This window comes from Sciurus vulgaris (genome assembly GCF_902686455.1).
Source record: "Sciurus vulgaris genome assembly, chromosome: 1".
In the NCBI taxonomy this organism is placed as follows: domain Eukaryota; kingdom Metazoa; phylum Chordata; class Mammalia; order Rodentia; family Sciuridae; genus Sciurus; species Sciurus vulgaris.
In genome coordinates, this window is record NC_136461.1 from 155,089,762 (window position 1) to 155,111,206 (window position 21,445).

At 37.1% G+C, this 21,445-nt stretch overlaps 1 protein-coding gene and 1 long non-coding RNA gene across 4 annotated transcripts in view; one reads left to right on the forward strand and one right to left on the reverse strand.

Annotated features, from left to right (window-relative positions):
* Nucleotides 1-21,445, reverse strand: part of IL7 (interleukin 7) — an 81,142-nt gene that overhangs the window by 43,829 nt on the left and 15,868 nt on the right. The window lies entirely within an intron of this gene.
* Nucleotides 1,995-21,445, forward strand: part of LOC306647306 — a 31,821-nt gene continuing 12,370 nt past the window's right edge. The window contains exon 1 of the long non-coding RNA XR_013760082.1: nucleotides 1,995-10,763. This is a non-coding gene — a long non-coding RNA (uncharacterized lncRNA). The remainder of the gene's footprint in view (nucleotides 10,764-21,445) is intronic.

Sequence of the window (21,445 nt, forward strand, 5' to 3'; positions counted from 1 at the left end):
TTGCAATCCTTTATTTTGAGTCTAGTCCTCCTTTAAAACTGTGAACCTCACAGGATTGTGACCCAGTATGTAGACTAGTCTTTTTTATATTTGTGTTCACTATTTAACAGTTTGCCTACAACAAACCACTAACAGGTATTTCATAAACACATGCAAAACTGCATTAAAAGTCAAGGTTACAGATTTTGAGTCAAGTAGTCCTTTCTGATGAAAAAGAATTCTCTGTCATTTTAGTCTCCTAAGATCTATTCATTCTTCAGTATTCTACTAAAATTATAATTCTCTCCTTAGGCACTAGAGTTCTTGGAAAGCAGGTCATATCATTCACCTTCGAACTGGTAGATTACTACTAGGAGTTACTTAATAAATATTTAATTAACTGACCTATTAAGGAACAGAAATTGAGATTTTATAGAGGTCTGGAAAAACTGATTGCAAACCTACCAACTTCTATGCACTGATCATTTTAGGAGATTGTAATTGCTCATCAGTCTAAAGGTTAATGTGCAGTAATGGTTGTATGTTATCTTAAAAGTGGCAATCTAATCAGCAATTAACAAATGTGCCAAATGTGAATTTATAATCACAAGAGCTAACATACTTTACTCTAACTGCTTTCCTACTTGCTTGAACTTTGTATATTGATTTCAACTCTAGGACCTATTGGGTTTTATTAATGAGAAAATGTGAGAAGCCCAGTACTAGACTGAATATATTCAGAGATCTGGCAAAGTGACATGGGGTGCTCACAGGTAGAACAAAAATATTTACCATAAAGTGATGGCAAGCATAGTAATTAATCAAGTTTGGTAGGCCAAAATTTATATAGAATGAGAAGGAAGTGTTTTGTTCTGAGAGCCTAACTGAACATACCGACTTGTCCAGCAACAATCAGCAAGCCATTGGGTAGGCTGAAAGGGTATGTGTCCATCGCACATAAGCCAATAGCCGTGAGAAGCCACTGATATAACCAATACAGTAAAAACTCCAAGTCATGTAATGATTTTAAATGTCACTGCTATGTTCTGAATATTTGTGCCCCCTCAATTCATATGTTGAAATCTTGACACTGTCCCCCTCCAAAGTGATGGCATTAGGAGTTGAGCCTTGGGGAGGTGATAAAGGCAGGAAGGTGGAGCTCTCGTGAAAAAAATTAACATCCTTATAAGAGACACCAGAGAGCTCTCTAGTTCTCTTTCCACCTCCACATGAGGATATGTGCAGTCAGCAGTTTGCAGTCAGGAAGAGGGCTCTCACCAGGATCCAGACATATTGCCACCCAGCACGAGGGGCATCCTTATGATTTCTATTGTTTATGAACTACCCAGTCTGTGTTGCCTTGAAATGGCTGGCAGAAATAACCAAGTGTAGCTCAGGTATTCCAACATCTTTACACTATCATTTAAAAATAACCTTCAACTACTTTTAATGTAAATATATTATAGTATGATAATTCATTCACTAAGTCTATCCATATTTTTAAAGGAGACTGGATTGTCCCAGGTAATATTCTAGATGCTGGGGATATGGTGACTAAGACAGAGTCTCTGCCTTCACAGATAAAATAATTTCAGATAGTAGTTAACAGCCATGAGGAAAATAAAAGAATAAAAATGTATGGCAGAGAGGGAAGAGGCTGCTCTAACTATAAAAGACATGAGCTTTAGGTTATTGATTGACTTTTCACTGCATTTCTGCATTTTTTTGGGGGGGGATTTGGTTGTACTTTACATCTAGAACTTCCTTCCTTCCTTCCTTCCTTCCTTCCTTCCTTCCTTCCTTCCTTCCTTCCTTCCTTCCTTCCTTCCTTCCTTCCTTCCTTCCTTCCTCCCTCCCTCCCTCCCTCCCTCCCTCCCTCCCTCTCCTTTCTTTTTCCTCTCCTTTTCTTTCTTCTTTTCTTCATCCAAAGAATGTTCATTGTGGTTCTGACCCCTACATCCTGACATATGATTTTCCACCTGTGCACTTTATATTAGAATAATGACTTGGCTGGATATGAAATTCTTAAGACATTTCATTTTCCTCAGAATGTTGTAGACATTCCATTATATTTTGCAGTTAGCTGTGGAAAATCTGAACCACTTTGGTTCTCCCCAAAACGACTTGCCATTTCTACCTCTCTCTTGAAATTTAGTTATTTCATCAGTATACAAGCTAATGTCAATCATTATGTATCATTTTTTATATTTCATCATATGTCATTTTACCTGCTATTTTCCTTCTTTCCTTCATTTTATGGAAACATTTTATTTATTATAGGTTATTTTACTTTTTCATTTGAGTGGCTTCTCTTCTGTAAAAATCATTTTCCATAAATTGGTTTGTTATTGTTTCTGTGTTTCTTATTGTTTTGGCAACTACTTTGTGTTTGTTTTATTCTATTCATGGTGAATATAGAAAATCTAATATACTTTGTCTTGCTTTTTATTATTCATATTACTTCTAATGCATTTGCCTTGTCTGAAGTGAGGAAAGGCTCCATTTTGGGATTTTAATGTTTCCTTGTTTCTGTGATACTTTCATCTCATTCTGTTCTTGTGTCATGCCATCTTTCACTGAATCCATATGTACTTTTAAAAACCATAGTAAGAGATGCTAATGAATATTTTTATTCTGTTTCTTGAAATCTATCTTATTCTACGGTGGATTGTTTCACATGTTGTTTCTTTCACTTTTTTTGTTTTCACTTGGCTATGGTGTATCTGTGTGGTTGTTTTCACCTCAAGATGAACCACACTGTGCTGATACTTGACTGCAGATCTCACAAGTCCTTTCTCATTTACCACAATTTCTCTTCAGACATCTTTAAATTTTTTAAAACTTCAATAAATGGCATCATATGCACTTATCATGTGCAACCTGATGTTTGAAATATATATATAACATATATATAATCATAGCACTATTATTAAATCTAGCTACTTAACAACTGTATTACTTCCCATCATGATTTCTGTGGTGAGAACACTTAACTTTGAATTTTTCCAGAACATAATATATCATCAACAACTACAGTCATCTTGCTGTAAAAAAAAAATAAATAAAAATAAAAATAAAAAAATAAAAAACCTCTTGAATTTATTCTTCTTATTTAACTATAATTATGTATCCTTTGGTCAGTGGCTCCCAAGCTCCTCTCTTCTACCCTCCCCAGCCTTTGGCAAGCACTCTTTTACTCTCTACTTCTATCGGATCTACTTTTTTGATTCTACCTATGAGTGACAGCATTACTGTGTTTCTATGCCTAGGTTATTATACTTAACATCCTCTCTAAGTTCATCCATGTTCTCACAAATAACAAAATTCCTTTTTTTTTTTTTTTTTAGGGATGAATAATATTCCATGTGTATATATACCACATTTTCTTTATTCCATGTATTTGTTAATGGACACTTAGGTTGATTCCATTTCTTGGCTACTATGAACAATGCTGAAATAACCATGGAAGTGCAGATATCTCTTCAACATGTTGATTTATTTTCCTTAAATGTATACTCAGTAATGGGATTGCTGGGCAATATGCTGGTTCTATTTTTAATTTTTAAAATGAAACTTCCACATAGTTTTCAGTAATGACTGCACTCACTAATTTCCATTCCCACCAACTAAGTGTGAGGGTTCTTCTTTCTTCACATCCTCGCCAGTACTGTAAGTTTTTGTCTTTTTGAAAATAGCTACTTTAACTAGATTAAGGTAACAACTCATTGTGGTTTTGATTTGCATTTCCTTGATAATTAGTGATATTGCACATTTTTTTCATGTCAGCTTCTAAGAAACATTTCTTAAAATCTTTTACCCGTTTTTTTCATTGAGTTGTTTGTATTGGTAAGTGAGCAACAGGACTATGTATTCTGTATGCTCATTAGAAAGCCTAGGCACCCAGGTTATCAGAAAGTGGGTACTAGTGCACCACACTAGAAGAGTGGGAGAAGCTATGGGCAAATACATTGTTGGACAAAGACTCTCTCTCAGACTTATTTTAGAGCGGTTTTCACTTCACAGCAAAGTTGAGAGGAGGGTACAGAGATTTTCTGAATACTTTCTGTCCCCAGTACGTGCATAGCCTGTCATGGTATCAACACTGTGCTCTCTTTTTTAACAATTTATTTCTTGTTAAAGTGAGAGTGTGGTGAACTGACTCCCTTGGTGAGACCGGGGTCACTTTGCTTTTGAATTTCTTTGCAGTTGAGAGTGAAGTGTTTGCTTCTTATAGAGACCCATCCCTTCCGATTGTCCCTCACTTCACCTGCCTTTCCTCAATAGGCATCTCCACTGACTCTCTGCAAAGTGGAATATCAGAGAACCATTTTTTCAGAATGTTGTCCATTTTTGTCACCATCTGTATGAGTTTTGATGATTGATGTAACCAATTCTTCCAAAGGGGGTGGCTTAGAACAAAAGAGATTTATTCCTTCACAGTCCTGGAGGCCACATTTCCAAAATCAAGGCATTGGCAAGGTTGGTTCCTTTTGGAGGCTTCTAGAGATAGCCCATTCCATGTCCTTCTAGCTTTCAGTAGCTGCAATAGCAGTCCCTGGCATTCTTTGGTTTGGAACTTTGTAACTCCAGTCTCAGCCTTTGTCTTCACATGAGCCTTTCCTCTGTCTTATCTCTGTTCTTTTCTTCTAAGAAAACTAGCTATTGCATCTAGGATCCACCTAATCCAGAATTATTTCATTTAGAGAGGCTTGCTTATATATGCAAAGATGCTTTTTCCAAATACGGTGACACTAACGGGTTCCAGGTGACATGTTCTTTAGGGTACCATTGTTCAATCGTTGTGCTATCTATATCATTACCTTGAGAAGAGTGATGTTTCAGGAGATACTGTTATTCATATGAGTATCTGGAACATTTCCTTCATTCTGTGGCTGTCACTTCTCAATGTCTTTTTAGATAAGGAAGTACATTTTCTTTGGTTTGAATTTCTATTCCTTTTAGGTTTAAGTTTGCAATTTTAGCTCATTGTAATGCTACCTTTAAAATCCCAGAAATACATTTTAAATCATGAGTAACAATGGTACACACACCTTTTGTATCATCCCCAAAACAAAGGGGGATAGTAACCACCATGTCCCGGAATGCCTCTTCTCTAATTCCAAAAACCTAGTCAAACAAAGGGAACAATGAGAGCAAGCCTGGGATGCAAAGACCAGGTACACATTATCTTGAAGGACACTTGCTTTCTCTTATGCACACTAAGAACTAGGCAAGTTAGTGTAATCTGTAGAAAGCTACTTTCTTGCATGTGCACCAGGACAGTTGCTCCTTGGGGTATCGGTTGGACAAGCAAATTAAACAAATTGATGCTGATGATGTCACTGCTTCTTGCAATCTAACACATAAAACCCCTATAGCCAAGGGAGCAGGGGCAGAATTGAGGGCACTATGGAAAGGATATGTGTCATTGTCTAGTGGTTTGTCCCAGGACTAAACACCATGAAGAAGGGGAGGCCTTGCTGGGCAAAGTCCATGAGAGGTGGAGGTGCTCTCTGTCACCTGTTACTTCTGAATTTTTCTCGGAGCAGTCCTGATCTCTTGTAAGATTTTCCCAATAAACCAAACGTCTCCCATGCCATTTTCAGACACTTTCTTGGTCCTGTCTGCAACCTATCCCACTGCCCTGGCACAACCAGGCACCTTTAGACTATTGTGTGACCATCTAATGCAGTATGGTGAGGTTCATTAGGAAGGTTAGAATCTATGTCCTGTTATTTCTTTCTTGTAATCAGATCATATTACTCTATAAAAACAGGCATGACATGCTCCAGCAGATTGAGAGTGCACAAGAGTTCAGATCTCCGTTTTTCATTAAAACTATCTTTATCATCAGTTAGACTAGTAGAAATTTCTCTTCAGTCTTCTGAATTGTCCAAGAACGTACAGGGTTTATTTAGTTCAAAATGAATAGATTTCCTTCCATATAGAGAAAATGGGACTATTTTATCTATCTAGTTTATAGCATATGTTTTTTTCTTTCTGTCTTTTATTTTTGCTGTAGCTACAAAGTATCAACACAGAAATACAATACAGCATAATCTCATATTCTTGCTGGTTTCAGTTACCTGTATACACTCCAATATTGCATAGGTCTGAATACACATTTGATAATTATTAATTCATACTTACATGTAAAGCATTACCTCCAAAGAGATTTGTAATGGCAGAGTACTTGGATCAGAAAGTGATGCTAATCCTAACATTGTTTTCCAGGGAAAACAACCAATTTGAACCTGCTGTTCAGTTCATGAAACCAATCAAGAATCCTTTTCCCCAAGATGAACTCCTCCCCCTTGCCACTGGATACTAGTCAGGAACAATTCAGTCTTTCCTAAAGACTCTAGTATTCTGGAAACTCAAAAAATAAGGGTTGGGTTCTTCAATTCATTCTTCCAAGAAAACTATCTATGGGAATGTAATTACTTCCTCCCTAGCAACTAGCTGTGCATGCCAAGGGATGCTGCATGTGGAGAATTTATATAGTTACAAAATAAATACTGCTCATTTCCTTTAATTTATTTTGTTTCCTAAAATATATATTTAGTTTATGTTCATTTTTACACATATATTTTAAAAACAGGTTTAATTTTCTAGAACCACTTTCCTGTTCTTATAGGAAAAAAGACAGAATTTATATATACCACCCATCTCCTACCCTCACCCCAGAGTTTCCCCTAGTTTTAATGTCTTACATTAGTGAGGTATTTGGCTAAAATTTACAAGTCAATGCTAAAACGGTTTGCCTAAGTTCTTGTATTAGGCTTCATTCTTTGTGTTATAAAGTTATATGAGTTTTTACAAATGTATTGCTATGGTTTAGATATGAGTTGTCCCCCAAAAGTCCATGTGTCAGACAATGAAAGAATTTTCAGAGATGAAATAATTGGGTTATGAGAGCCATAATCCAATCACTGGATTAATTCCCTGAAATGGATTAACTGGGCAGTAACTGTAGGCAGGCGGGGTGTGGCTGGAGGAAGTCATGACTTTGGGCTTTATATTTTTGTCCACGGTGAGCAGAACTCTCTCTTTGCTTCCTGATTGCCATGTTCTGGGGTGGTTTCCTTCTCCACACTCTCTGCCATGATGTTCTGTTCACTTTGGTCCCAGAGCCATGGAGTTGGCCATCTATAGATTAAGTCTTCTGAAATCGTTGAGTGCCAAATAAACTTTTCCTCCTCTATAATTGTTCTTATCAGGTCTTTTAGGCACAATGGTGAAAAAACTGACTAAAATATGTATGAAGTTGTGTATCCACTGTGACAGTGTTAGAGAATTTCACTGCCCTTTCATTATTCTGTGTTCCACCTATTCATCTCTTCTCTCCCTCTGAAACCCTAGCACCACTGATCTGTTTATTATCTCTATGGTTTGCCATTCTAAAATGTCATATAGTTGGAACACAGTATGGCCCCTTCAGACTGGATTCTTCATACACTATGTATTTAAGATGCCTCCATATCCTTTTGTGGCTTGATAGCTCATTTCTTTTTATTACTGATTTTACTGCACAGAATGAAATGTTAGTTTGTTTATTCACTTATAAAGGATGTTTGGGTCTTCCATTTCAGGATGTTATGAAAAAATAAACCTCCTATGAAGACAACCATGCAAATTTTGGTGTAGATGTGAGTTTCAAACCCTTTTGGGGTTGCATGATTGCTGCATTATGTGATTATGGTGAGATTTGTAAGAAACTGCTGTGTTTCAAAGTGGTTGTGTCATTTTGCATTCCTACCAAAAATGAATGAGACTTCATGTTGCTTTGTATGTTGTCAGTGGTTTAGATTTTAGATATTTTAATAGGTGTTTAGTGTTAGCTCACTGTATTAGTTTGCAATTCCCTACTGAAATGATATAAGGCATTTTTCATAGTTTTTTTGCTATGTATGTGTCTTTTTGGTGAAATGTTTGTTCAGATCTTCTGCCCATTTTTATTGTATTTTTTTAATTGTTGAGTTTAAAAGTTCCTTGGATATGTTGACTACAAATCTTTCATCAAACATTTGTCTTACAAATATTTTCTACCAGTTTCTGGTTTACCTTTTCATTTTACTAACAGTGTCTCAGAGCAGAGTTTTAATTTAATGAATACCATTTTATCATTTTTTGGGGGGGTGCCAGAGATTGAACTCAGGGGCACTGAACCACTGAGTTATATCCCTAGACCTATTTTGTATTTTATTTAGATACAGGGTCTCAGTGAGTTGCTTAGTGCCTCGCCATTGCTGAGGCTGGCTTTGAAGTCTTGATTCTCCTGGCTCAGCCTCCCAAGTTTGCTGGGATTACATGAGTGCACCGCTGCACCTGACAATTATTTTCTTAAATGGGCTGTATGATTTGGCATTGTTTCCAAAGAGTCATTATCAAATACAAGGTCCCTGAGAATTTTTTCCTACATTATGCTTTATTGCTTTTATACTTTTGTGTTTTGCATTTAGGTCTATGATCCATTTTGGGTCAACTTTTATAAAAAGTATAAGCTCAGTTTTGTTTTGTATGTGGATAGTCAGCAGCAGCATCGCTTACTGAAAGAGTTATCCTTTCTTCATTGAGTTACCTTTGATCTTTTATCAAAGAAAATATTATATATATATATATATATATATATATATATATATATATATACACAAGGGAGTATTACTCAGACATAAAGAAGAATGAAATTATGGCATTTTCTGGGAAATGAATGGAACAGGAGATCATCTTGCTAAGTGAAATAAACCAGACTTGGAAATTCAAGGATTGAATGTTTTCTCTGATAAGTAGAAGCTAGACCAAAATAAAAGGGGGGGGGGGAAGAAAAACGTTGGGGGTGATTCAAAATTCCAAGATAATAGAAGAGAGATCAGTGGAGTAGGGGAAGGGGGTTGAGGCAGAGGGAGGAGGAATGGGAAAAGGGAAGAACAGAAGACTGAATCTGACCAAACTTTCTTTCTTGTGTGTGTGTGTGTGTGTGTGTGTATGCGTATATATATATATATATATATATATGAATATACCACAGTTAACCTCACTTTTATGTGTATCCACAGGGAACTAATTTTAAAAATATATAAATAAGTAGAAGAAAGATCAGTGGAGTAGAGAAAGGGAACAGGGAATGGGGGAGAGAAGGGAACGGGAAATTACTGGGTCTGAATTATAGCAAAATTATATTCCACACTTATATAATTATGTCAGAATGAACTGTAATGTTATATATAACTAAATGAACTAAAAAATGCAGAAAAACAAAAAATAGGTTAATTTATCGTGATCTGTCTGTTCTTTCATCAATAACACATTACATGATTACTGTAGTTTTATAGTAGATTTTAATCTTGGGGAGGCAGTGTCAATTCATTGACTTTGTTCTCTTTCAGTATTGTGTAGTTATTTGGGGCCTTTTTATATTCCATATAAACTTTAAAATCAGATTGTAAAAATCCACACAACAACTTGCATATTTTGACTAATCACATTGGAAAGAATAGGTATCAATATTTAATCTTCCTTTCCATGAGTGTGCAATATCTCCTGTTTTCAATTTCATCTCTTATTTTTATTATTTCTTTCATTCTGATTAGTTTAGTTTTGACTTTCTCTGTTTTACTAAGGTGGACGCTTTTATTGATTTTATATTTTTCCTCTTTCCAAATATATGCCATTCAGTAGTCTAAGTGCTGCCATTCATTTGTTCAAAATATTATTAAATTTATTTGAGAATTATTCTTGGACTCATATGTTATTTATAGGTGTGTTTAATCAAAAAATAATTTGAGATTTTCATCTACTTTTCTGATTTTATAGAATTCCAATTTAGTTTGAGATCACACTTTTAATTTATGAGTTATACATTTTTAAGAATTTAATATGTTTTATGGTCCAAGATCTGATCAATATTGTGAATTTTCCATGTGAACTTGTGAAAAATGTGTATTATGCAGTTGTGGTTGAGATATTTTATAAATGCAATTGGATCAGGTTGATTTATGGTGGTTTTAATTCAACTATGTCCTTACTGATTTTCCGTCTGCTGAATCTGTCAATTACTGACAAAGAGTATTGAAGTTTACCACTTTAATGGTGGATTTATTTATTTCTCCATGCAATTTATCAGTGTTTGCATTACAGATTTTAATGCTGATGTTAGGCACATACACATTAAGGATTCTTTTGCCTTATTAGAAAATTGACCCTTTTATTATTATCTAATGTCCTGCTTTATCCCTGATAATCTTCTTTACTCTGAGGTTGGCTTGTCTGAAATAAATAGGGCTACTTCAAATTTGATTAATATTAACATGTATTTCATTTTTTAACCCTTATTGTTAATTTATATATGCCTTAGTATTCAAAGTGAGTTTCTTATACATATCATGTAGTTAGGTCTTTATTTTTTTTTTTTTTTGGTAAATCCACTCAGATACTCTCTTTTAATTGGTGTATTTTCCCTTCATTTCTTTAGATAAAATATTCATAAAACAAAAAGACTCAACTCTTAAAAGGAAAGATACTTTGTGAAATTGCAACTTGATCATGCTCCCAATTTTATACACTGGAAATATGCATTATACTGTAGCATATCTTAATGAAATAACAATTTAATTTTTATTTTAGTCAACTTAAATCTTTTCTCTGTTATTTGAATATAGTATATTCATAAACATTTTAAAAGTTTTATTTGACAAGAATTTGATCTTTCTTCAGTCACTTCTGTTAGTAAACAAATGAAATGCAAGACAAAATCCCCACAGGTATTAAGGGAGAAAGATAGAAAGGTATGAAAGAGCGTTTTAATCCCTATTTTTAAATGTTTTTATATTTTCATAATCATCAATGTATGGAATATAATTTGCTCCACTTCAGTTCCTAGTACCTCCTCTTTCTCTTCTGTCTGCCCTCTATTTATTTATAGATTTTTAAAAATTTGTCCTTTATAAATATACATGAAGTAGAAATTTACTATAGTATATTCATACATGCATAGCATATTTTGATAAATTTCATTCCATGTTCCTCTATTTTCCTATCCCTCCTTCCTCCCCATCTATCCTCTTCCTGTACTCCCTTAATCTCCTTTCTATTTTCATAGGGTCTCCTTATCTTTGTTTTTCTTCTTATTTTGGTCTAGCTTCAGCATATGAGAGAAAATATTTAACACTTTTTTTATTTATCTTTTAATTTTTTTAAACTGCATTTCGATTCATTATATACAAATGGGGTACATCATTTCATCTCCATGGTTGAATCTGGCTTATTTCACTTAGTATGATATTCTCTTAGTTCTATCTATTTACCAGCAAATGTCAAAATTTCATTGAACTTTCATATGACTAAGTAAAACTTCATTGAGTATAGGTACCACATTTTCTTTATCTGTTCATGTGTTGACAGACACCTGGTATGGTTCCATAATTTGACTATTGTGAATTATGCTGACATAAAAATTGATATGCCTGTATCACTATAGTATGCTGATTCTAATTCTTTTGGATAAATATCAAGGAGTGGTATCTCTGGGTCATATGGTGGTTCCATTCCTAGTCTTTTAAGGAATTTTCATACTGCTTTCCAAAGTGGTTGTACTAATTTGTAGTATCACCAACAATACATCACATTCCCCTAATATCCCTGCCAGAATTTATTATTATTTGCATTCTCATTACCTTAGAGAATAAAAAATGAAAAAGGCTAAGAATGATTAAAGTGTTAGTTAACGATTATGAGTGGTATGCCACATTACAACTGGGTATATATTTCTAAATGACATTTGAATTGAATGGTTCTTGAGTTCATGGGGAAAGTGTAAACCTATTTGAGATCCATCAGTGCAAAGATGGAAATTGAATCTGTGAGGGCCCTAGAATAGAGAATGAGTCAGAGTTTAAGACATTGGATGTTTAAAAAGTCTAATATAATCTATCAGTAATTAGATCTTATAACAAGACAATCTTTCATTAAACTGTGATTAGACTGAGTCATTCCTAGAAAGTGATCATTTCTAGCAGGCATTATATTTTGAAACAGCCTCTGTTTTGGTGACTGAGTTACATACTGCAGTAATATGAGCTAGGTTAAGGCAAAAAAATTTTATGGATAAAATAACATTATCTAACATTAAACAAGTTAACATTAAAAAGTACCTGATATTTGACTCAAAACTAATTTCCAAAGAAACATGTTCAAGAAAAAAATACTTTCTAGCCTATTTGAAACAAGTTCTGCGTCCTTGATAATTTACGTTACTGATTTTCAATTCACATAATATTTGGAAAAAAATAATAATACTATGCTGAGCATTCTGTGAAATTAAAAAATAAATAAACATAAAATTTGTCCTTACTGCTAGAATAGTATGAAGAAATAAGATACATATTTACATAAGTATGCAAAAAATGTACAGAAGTAGGAATCACAGGTCATTTTAAAACAAAATTGGGAAAGCATAATATAGGATATAATAAAATACTTAGAAATAAATATAACAAGAGATGTATAAGCCTTTGTTATGGTTTGGATGTGAGGTGTCCCCCAAAATCTCACATGTGAGATAAGAAGGTTCAGAGGAGAAAGGATTGGGCTGCGAGAGTCTTAACCCCATCCCCATCAGTGAATTAATCCCCTGATAGGAATTAACTGCGTGGTAACTGAAGTGGTAGGTTGTGGGGTGGAGGAAGTGGGAACTGGGGTGTGTGACTTTGGGGTATATATTTGTATCTGGCGAGGGGAGGCCACTCTATCTGCTTCCTGGTCATCATGTGAGCTTCCCTCTGCTATACTCCCCTGCTGTGATGTTCATCCTCACCTTGAGCCCTGAGTAATGGAGCCAGCCTTTGATGGACTAAGACCTCTGAAACCATAAGCCCCAAAATAAATGTTTTCCTTCTCCATAACTGTTCTGATCAGGTCCTTTAGTCACAGCAGCAAAAGAGCTGACTGAAATACTTATAGTCTGAAAATCACAAAAGATTATTAAAAGAAATTTAAAGGGGCCTAAATAAATGGGAAAACATCCTGTGTTTATTAGATCATAAGCCTTTTTTAAGCATTATTTAGAAGACAGTGCTCCTTAAATTGCTTTACAGGTGCAACACCTTCCCTACCAGCTTCCCAACTGACTTCTTTGTAGGAGGTAAATGAGGCAGTGAAGGAAGGAAGGGTGGAAAGAAGGAAGAATTAATGTAATTTTTTTCATTCTCTAAACATAGAAAAGACTTTAGAAATAATCCCTCTTCGTATTTTTATAGGAGATTAAAGAGTCCCAAAGAGCTTAAATGAGATATTCAAGATTCAAACAGATTGTAAAATTCACTTGGAATTACAAGGGAACTGAAATAACCAAAACAATCTTGGAAAGAAAGAACAAAGCATTAGGATTCACACTTCCTAATGCCAAAACTTTATGGCTCAATGGAATAGAAATTGGAAGTCTAGAAACCTATGTACCTCTGGTCAATTTATGTTTGGCAAAGGCACCACAAGTATTTAAGGAGGAAAGGGACAGTCTTTTCTTTTGAAAATACAACTTTTGTTTTTAGTTTTATAAAACAAGTATTTCTGAGTAGATTTCACTTAGGTTCCCTGAATATGTCCATTGCAGACACATTACAAAGCCCTCCTTCTCTTTCTCCTTCCGTTCCTCTAGATATGGAGCACTGCACATAGCAGGGTATCAATAAATATTGAAGAAAGGAGGTAAATAAGACAATGAAGGAAGGGAGGGTAAAAAGAAGAAAAAAATTAAATTTTTTAAAATTCTCAAAACATTTGAGCACTAGAAAGGACCTCAGACAGGGTCCCTATTCCACATTTCATAGGAGACAAAAGAGTCCCAAAGGGGTTAAATGAGACAGTCAAGATTACAGTGCTTGTTAATAGCAAAGCTAATAACAATTTAGGTCTTCTGATCCTTTACTAATGCCATTCATACTATGCTTCAGTGCTGTTTCACAGAAAAGTGATCTAATTAAGGATATCATTGAAAATGTAGTACTCATTGCAAAATATTACTTTACTGATCCTTAATGGATATGTAATCATGTATTCTGAAAGAAAATGTATAACTTCAAAGAATTCTTAATTGAATTTATGGTTTGGGCATTTTTTTCTTCTGTATTATTTATACTTTGTTACTGTGGTTGAAGTAAATACTGAAAAATTGAAAACCAAACCAAAACAGCTAATGCCCATGAAAGAATGGACATTTTTTTAAGCTGTCTGTTTTATTCTCAACTCCCTAAGGTTTCCCTCCCAGTAATGGGAACAAAGCCCTTAAAGCTGTTCCAGGAAACAGCCCCAAACAGAGAGTAAAAGAGTAAATTGAGCCTGATAGCCAGATAGTGCTCAAACAGTAGGATTACCAGAAACTATTGACCAGAATCTACACCCTGTTGTAAAACATTGTGAAACATTTTGTCAGCAAACCCAGACCCCCTTTGAAATTTCCTGGCAGCTTTGTTCCCCCTTTTCTCCCTTTCATGTGTGACCCCTCCCGATGTGTGGTCTCTGCCTTTATAAACCTACAAGATTTTCTGCTAGGGACTCGACTCCTCGAGTTGGGTCCCAGCGCACTGGAATAAACACCTCTTGCGGTTTGCATCAAGTGACGCCTCCTGCGGTTGATTGGGGTTGCCGTGGATCCATGGGACAGAGTTGGGGTTTCCTTTTTGGGGGCCTTACACCCACAGTGTGCAATAAATGACTTTGTAGACCTGACGCAGGAGAATTTAGAAATCAGATTATAATCAGAGGCTGTTCAAGTATTTCCTCTAAATTTATGAATTCTTTTCATATGAGGAAGGCCTAGTAGGCCTCTAAGATCATGGAAATTCCTCAAAAGTGGGACACTCTGAGGGTGGAGCCCAGCCATCTGTTTTAACAAGCCTTTTAGCTCACTCAGAAGCACCCTAGAGTTATGAGTCTTGGCTCATGCCCAGCAACAATTTTTACCTAAATTACTTCAATTGCTTACTATTGTTTTCAGTCCTGTCTCACAAATTATCTACAAGATTCCAGAAAATGTTACAAGATGAAAAACTTGATAATGTCATTTTGTTTTCCATCCATTGATCAAACATTTATTAAGATTTCTAGGCCCTTATAGCACTGAATGCAAAAGACAAAGATTTCCATTCTTATGGCACCTATATATTCAGTATCTTCTCTTTACCCTCCCACCAAACTCCTCAGTGACTTTCTGATACCTAGGGAAAAGTCCAAATTCCTTGATATGGTAGGTCTGGCACTCAGAGGTTCAGGCCTCCTCTGAAGGTCTTGGTTCTTATATTTTATAAACCAGTGGCACCCTGTCAATATACTTTCTGGCAGGGTATACTTCTATTCCTTTTCATCCCTTCTATCTCCTACCCCTTTTTGTAACACCTGGGTGTATTTTAGGATTTAAGAATTCTGTCCACTGTGTAGTTTTATCTGGCCTCTTTCATAATGGGAAGACCTTTCTCACCTTGGTGCACATTTTGTATCCTGTGCAATTCTATCGTATGGATGTAATTACATTGAAAAAAATCTGTACATCGAAAGCAAGAGAAAAAAGTGAATATTAGAAAAAGCTGTCAACATACAAAATAATTACAGAGAATTTAAAGTAATATATGTTGCACTTACAAAGATAATGGGAATATCAGTAAAAGTCAATGGGAGAATGAAGAAGGATCTTAAGTGCTATAAGGGAAAGAATATTTTTAAGTTTCCCACCTCTTCTCTATGATCTGTCCTTGCTTCTGTCCGTGCTACTGGCTGAGCATTGCTTACTTATGTGTAGTGCCTGTGGCTTAATGCTTGCACTGGAACAATATATCATCAAGGAGCTTTACATTGCATTTAATTCTAAAACAATTACAAGAGAATTACAAGAGAATATCTAAAAAAGTATGTAATACAAAGAATAAATATGAGAAATTGTATCTATACACATGACAAGGATACATAATAGTCAAAACAATTCAACAAAGGAAAGCAGTGTTGGAAGAAAATTTTCTGAATTGAAAAAGTACAAAGCTACAATAATAAAGACTGTGTCATAAGGGTAGACTGTGACATAAGACTAGACATGTAGATCAATGAAATAGAATTAAGAGTCCAGAAATTAACCCATATATTTAAGTTCCCATGATTTTCAACAATAATTTCAAGACAATTCAATGGGGAACTTGTTTTTTCAATAAATGGAAAAGCACAACTGAGTAGACACATGAAAAATAACCAAGTTGGACCCCTACATCCTACAATGTTTAAAAATTAACTCAAAATGATCAAAGACTTAAAAGTGAGACTAAAACTATAAAGCTCTTAGAAAATAAAAATAAGCATAAGAATCTTTGTGACCTTGGGTTAGGCAATGGATTTTTTTGATATGGCATCAAATGTATGAACAATAAAAAAAAAGAGATCAATTGACTGTATCAAAATAAAAAAGTTTGTGCTTCAAAGACACTATTAGGAAAGTGAAAGGACAGCAAATGTGATGAGAGAAAATGTTTAAAAATTTGAAATGTCTGATAAGGTTCTCATCTTCAGAATATACACAGAATTCTTACAACCAAAAAGTAAAAATAAAAATAAAATAATGTGACTTAAAACTGAACAAAGGATTCTTATAAACATTCCTCCAAAGAAGATATACAGATGTCTGGTAATAATGAACAATAATTAAAGAATGCTTGACTTCACTGATCATTAAGGAAATGCAAATCGCTCTGAAATACCACTTTCTACCCACAAAAATTGGTTAGAATAACAAATTCACATCAAGAAGTTGTGTGAGAATGTAGGTAAACTGTAACCCTAACACACTGCTGGTAAGATTTAAGTGGTGCAACAACTTTGAAAAGAGTTTGATAGTTACCCAAAATATTCAACATAAAGGAGCTGAATCCAAAATGGCTAAAGAGAAGTGTCAGGAAGTCCAAATAGTATGGATAGTCAGAAAGGCAACATAGAGAAACAAAGCATACTGCAAAACCTGGTTCCCCTGGTTGTAGGGGAACGTCACATTTCTGGGAAAAGGTAGAAGGAAAGGCATGAGCAACCCCCACAATAGCAGCAGACCAGAAGTTTGGACAGCAGAATTCTAGTTCTTCCAGGGTTTAAAGCTAGTTTGGGGAGCTAACTGGGGTCTGAAATACTGCTTTGCTTCAAAGAAACAACCTACATTGCAGTAACCTCCAATCCTCAGAATCCGAGTTGCTACAACTCACTGCTAGATGCTATTCTACCTTAGGGGCCAGTAGTCAGCTCCCTGATGTCACCAGAAGACTTAATCCAGTGCATATTCCATAGAGTGAAGGACAGAACCCGCTGCCTTTTACAGCTATAGGAGACCAGCTACCAATGTCACATTCAGATGCAACTCACACTTGCTCTGAGGAGCATATTCCTATCCACATTCTGCAACTCCAGGACAGTAACAACTAGCACCACAACCCCTGGAGTCACCTGCACTCATCTTGTGGGACCCAGGAAAATCTCCATAGCCCATAGTCTTGGGACTGCAGTTCCTGGTGCCAGAAAACACCAGAATCACCCACACTTGTTTCTCAGGAACTGGTACAGTATGCATTCATATCCTACAGCTTCAGGACCGTTGCTGAAGTCCAAGCATCAACTATACATATCACACTGGACCCAGGGAAGATTATACACACACACACACACACACACACTTATACATATTATAAAAATTATTTTCCTACAAAAGCTACTCCATAAAATAGAAAGAGGCGACTATTCATATATATATATATATATATATATATATATATATGATATATGTCCTATAGCTCCAAGAATGTCACAACTTCCAGCATCACCTGAACTTGCCCTGTGAGACCTAGTGCAGGTCTTTTCAACATCCCAGGGCTTTGGTACTAGGGATGCTGGTGTCAAAATTCCTTGAATTATCTTTGCCTGTTCCATGTAACATGGAGAAGTCCTCTTTGTGTTCCACAATCCCCAGGCCACAGTTGCCTGTCATAAACACATACCAGCATTAGCTGTGTTCATCCTGCAGGATTTTGGAATGTTCCCCTTTATATGCTGTGGTTCTAGGACCATGGAGAAGGTGCCACAACACCCGACATCAACAATGATTGCTTTTGAGACCCGGGGAAAGTTATCTCCACATCCGATTCCACCAGGACCATGGTTGTTGCTATCATAGGCCTGAAACAATTGACACTTAACTCTGCAGGACCTAAGGACATGCACCTTCGGAAACTCACATTTACTGCAAAGTCATACAATTATCTTCATGAAAAGGTGCAATCTAGACTATTGAGTCACTAGTAGACACTGGTGACATTGTCTATACTTGAATAAATCAAATGTAGGTTACATTGTTGAGCTCACTTAGAACCAAATTCAAACAATCTTTTCAATTGATATCCTGTATCTCATATAAATAAAAAAATTATTTTCCCGCAAAAGCTACTCCGTAAAATAGAGAGACTTGAGTGTTCCACCAGATGAGCACACATCCATGTATGGACACAAGAAACATGAAAAAGCAAGGAAGCATGGTGCCTCTAAGGGAACAGAATTGTTCTCCAGAAATAGATCCAAATGTGCAGGAAATCTATGAAATGCCTGAAAAAGAATTTAAACTAATGATCCTGAGGGTTTCAAGATGGCGGCCCCAGGACTCAGGATTCAAAAGAGGAGATATTGAGAGACTTGGGACCAACTCAAAGCAGCCGAGTGAGTCTCTCTCGTTGGGGAGGTGTCCGGATGGGGCGGTAGTCCCGGAACACAGGGAACTTTGTGAAGTAGAGCTGCCGGCGAGACACCCCTCCTCCCGCTGGAGGAGTGAACTCGGACAACTGGGAGCGTCATAGAGGAGGCTGCTCAGCACAGCACTGGGACTCAGAGCAACCACTGGGGCTCCGGAGGCTGCCTAGGGGAGGAGCGGCGAGGAGAGCTGTGTGGACTCAGGACACCGGGATCTGCCCTGAGGAGGAGGAGGAGGAGCGCGGCCGCTTGGATTCGGAGTGACTACACCAGAGCTACAGGCAGTTGCCAGAGGAGAAGCTGCGCGGCGAGCTGTTTGGACTTAGAGCAACGCTTCTGAACACCGGGGCCGGCCCTGAGGACGAGGAGGAGGAGGAGCGCGGCTGGTCGTTTGGACTCGCAATGAATGCATTAGAGCTCCAGGCGGCTGCTCAGAGGAGGAGGTGAGTGGTGAGTTGTTTGGACTTAAAGTGACCGCTCCTGAACACAGGGGGGCTGCCTGGAGGAGGAGCGCAGTGGGTCGCTTGATCTCGAGTGGCCACACCAGAGCTCCGGGCAGCTGCCCAGAGGAAGCGTGCAGCGGGTCATGTGGATTCAGAGCCACTCAGAGCAACCGCTCCTGAACACCAGGGGGGGTTACCTGGAAGAGGAGGAGGAACGGGGCGGGTCACTTCGACTCGGAGTGATTGCCCAGGGCTATGGGCGGTTGGTGGGAGGAGGAGGCATGCAGTGAGTTGCTTGGACTCCTGGTGACAGCATCGGAACACTGAGTGGCTGTCTGGAGGAAGAGGTGTGTGGCGGGTCTCTGGGACTCAGAGCGATTGTATGGGGCCCCAGGTGGATGCTCAGAGGAGGGGCCGCATAGCCAGGCGATTAGGTGCAGAGCAGGGTCCCAGGATCTAGGAGGCTTCTTGGTGGAAGAGCTGCACAGAGACACGCTTAGGGGCGGAGCGAAGGTTCCAGGACTGCGGGCAGATTCTCTGAGGAGGGGCAGCCTAAGGAGATTCATCTGAGAAAGGACAGGCTCCCAGGCCCAGGAGGTAGGGCCAGGCCCCTGAGAATTTTCCAGAGGAAGGCAGCCCAGCCCAGGCGGTAGCTGTAAAGTGAGGGGAACCTCTAGGAGGGGAACTGACCAGCAAGACCTCCCCACCGGTGAGTCTTCCCTGCCGGGTGAGGTTTCCCAAAAAGGATGGTAAAACCAGAGACACAGGCCCAAACAGGCCTTGCCTCAGCCCACAGCCTAGTTCCCTGTTGGATGACCATTGGTCAACAAGTGGAGGCACCTCCGCCCACTAGCAGGGAATATACCCCACCTGAAGGCCACCACTCCTAGAGAGGCAGCTTCCTTGTGGAGCACCGCATTATCAACTTCCTCCAAGACTTCAGGCTACTGAAGGCTAAGAGGGGATATATATAGAAATCTTCAAGGACACTGTAAGTCAATAGAGGAAACCTGCAATATCTCAGCGGTCCACTGATACCTGAACAATATGAGAAAACAAGGAAAGAAAATGCCACAAACAAATCTAGATGTTACATCAATAAAACCCAATGACAGCATGGCAGAAGAAATGATAGAAAAGGAGTTCAGAATGTACATAATTAAAATGATCAGGGAAGCAAATGATGAGATGAAAGAGCAAATGCACGCACTGAATGATGAGATGAAAGAGCAAATGCAGGCATTGAATGATCGCACCAATCGACAGTTAAAAGAGCAAATATAGGAAGCAAAAGATCATTTCAATAAAGAGTTAGAGATATTGAAAAAAAAAAACAAACAGAAATCCTTGAAATGAAGGAAACAATAAACCAAATTAAGAATTCAATAGAAAGCATATCCAGTAGGATAGAACACCTGGAAGACAGAACCTCAGACATTGAAGACAAAATATTTAACCTTGAAAACAAAGTTGAACAAACAGAGAAGATGGTAAGAAATCATGAACAGAATCTACAAGAATTATGGGATATCATGAAAAGGCCAAATTTAACAATTATTGGGATTGAGGAAGGCCTAGAGAAACAAACCAAAGGAATGAACAATGTATTCAATGAAATAATATCAGAAAATTTCCCAAATCTGAAGAATGAAATGGAAAATCAAGTTCAAGAGGCTTATAGGACTCCAAATACACAAAATTACAACAGACCCACACCAAGGCACATTATAATGAAAATACCTAACATACAAAATAAAGACACAATTTTAAAGGCTGTGAGAGAAAAGAACCAAATTACATTCAGGGGGAAACCAATACGAATATCAGCAGATTTTTCAATCCAGACCCTAAAAGCTAGAAGGGCCTGGAACAACATTTTTCAAGCCCTGAAAGAAAATGGATGCCAACCAAGAATCTTATACCCAGCAAAACTTACCTTCAAATTTGATGATGAAATAAAATCCTTCCATGATAAACAAAAGCTAAAAGAATTTACAAAAAGAAAGCCAGCATTACAGAACATTCTCAGCAAAATATTCCATGAGGAAGAGATGAAAAACAAAGAAGCAAATCAGCAAAGGGAGGAATTCTCCTAAAGGAATTGTCAAATAAAGGAGGAACCAAGTAGTGTCAAATAAATAAATAAATAAAATTTAAAAAATGAACCATATGACCGGGAAACCAAATCATATCTCTATAATGACCCTGAATGTTAATGGCCTGAATTCATCAATCAAAAGACATAGACTGGCAGATTGGATTAAAAAGAAGGA